Source organism: Pinus tabuliformis, chromosome 1_2 (assembly GCF_031772625.1).
Source record: "Pinus tabuliformis cultivar Carrire ecotype Pingquan chromosome 1_2, CPIR1, whole genome shotgun sequence".
Lineage (NCBI taxonomy): Eukaryota > Viridiplantae > Streptophyta > Pinopsida > Pinales > Pinaceae > Pinus > Pinus tabuliformis.
This window is the reverse complement of record NC_142298.1, coordinates 640026261-640028424: the sequence shown is the minus strand read 5'-3', so window position 1 is coordinate 640028424 and position 2164 is coordinate 640026261.

Below are 2164 nucleotides of genomic sequence, written 5' to 3'. Positions count from 1 at the left end.
TTATGACTAGACAGCAAAACTGACTTTAATAACCGGAGTTCCGGTGTCACCCCTTCAACCTCATCTTCTGGTTCTACCACATCCTCATCACTATCATCTGCTGGGTTCCTCCTTCCCCCAGCTTCTACCACTGCTAATCTTTCTCGCAAAACGCGAATCTCCTCGCGGAGTCCCTCGTCTGCTATTCTCCGAATCGCTCTTCCTCTTCCTCTTCCTCCTCTACCACCCTCCATTTCTCCTATTTTTCAACCAGCTATGATACCACTTTTGATGGCCCAGCCCTCCAACGTGGTGTGCCGTGTCAACTGGGCAGAGTTAATGCGACTGACGTTGGTGTAAATGTGAGTGTACAGGCCTCTAGATTTTTCGGAGGGTTTGTAACCGGCGGTACCGGTTGGGAAACTCCACCTGTGGGTTCTGTCCGGCAAGTCACTCCCGCCTTTTGTCAAGCCAAAACCTCGGTTGTGTTGGTCATTTCGTCGTTTGCTGTGTTAAACCCCGGCCCTGCTCTGTGGAGGGTTTTATACTTACAGTTTCTTTGTTCCGGCGTTGAGTTCTCTGGTTCCTCCGGCCTCTCGCTAGTCTGCGCATTGGGATTCCTGTGAGAGCGACATACTGTTGGTTTCTTACGCCATCATGTGTTTCATTTGCTGTTTCTTCGTTTGTTTTCCGTCGAATAGTTTCTTTCCACTCAGTCTTAACTTGTAATGGGTTCTGTAACAGGTTCTCTTCGGTTTCACGCTTCAATAAACCACTTCGTTTCAACCTTGTCTCGAAGGTAACCTCTGGTTCGATGCCAGACTTTGTCGTTGCTTCTTCTCCAGGCTCTGACAAATTTGTTCCTTGTTCTTCAGGTTATGGGTATCGGTGGGTTTTTCCAATGCTTCCTCTGCAACTTCAGGTGAGAGCCACAGTCTAAGGCTCGTTCGTTTGTTGGCTTCCGCTTTATTTGTTTTTCTCGCTTTCCTTTGTGCTAATCCACACCCACACTCGCTCTTGCAGGTTGCTTCAGGTGGCCGCCGAGGGTTTATACTTCCTGTGTTTCTGGGGATAACCCGAACCCTCAAGCCTTATATCGGGTAGGGTCCTTCCGGCGTTGTTTCCGCTTATAAGTTTGTAAAGAAATGGAAGTTCTTTTCTGTAATAATTTATAGTCACCTGGGTTATGGTCGACCGATATTCCACTCTGTCATTTAGTGCTTGTCTGTAGGTATTCATTGTTCTGTAGGTTGCAAACGAAACTGTATGGTCCTCTGTCGGTTCTGTCAGCCGTTTGTGGCTTCCACTTCGCTTGTAATGGTTTCGTTTTGTAAGGAACTCGCTCTAGCGAGCATGTTATGCTCAGACAACTTCTATTATGCGCTTATTTATATTGATTTAGTTAAATGAACTACTGTGTTGTCATTTCTAGCTATTACATGTCTTTCTAAAAGTACAAAATACTCGTATATTCGTTACTTGGTTATATTTGTCGAGGTCGGTTGTCCGCCTTCCTTTCTGTGTGGAAATAGCTACCTGTAGCGGCATGTGCTCTATTGGTTAGAGCTTACTATCTTCATTTATAGGCTCACTGTAATTATATGCTTACAGCACTATTATTTCAATGGATGCAATCACAGATAATATTAACCGAATGAATTAATTTAGCAGTGGTTCAAAATAAACAATTTTATTACAGAGGAATGTTTCTGTGTCTCTCTTCTCTCGAGGGGTCTCTCTCTCTTTTTTTTCTCTCTCTTTTTCCCTCTATTTTTAACATCTGGGAAGCATAACTGCTTCCACTTCCAGTTGAACTGTCTAACCAAAATTATTACAACTGCCAACCAGTTTGTTTTCACTAAAATGCTAATTTACTGTTAACTAATTTCTAAACTAAAACAATTCACAGTTTGCAATTTCTATGGTCTCTAACGACCTTCTGGGAAATAAACAAATAATAAAGAAAATTAAAACAAATGACAAGTTTGATAACCTGTCCAGCTATGCATGTGTTCTCTGCTAGTTCTTGTTCTCTCCATGAGACAGTCAACCACCTTCTGTCTCCTCGGAGCTGGATGCTCCTGCATTAGTACAACTCATATGTATTGATGTAATCATACTTTTTTAGATGTTTTTTAAAACCTAGTTTTGTTTCTCACAACTCCCGATGTTCCTTCATCTCTTA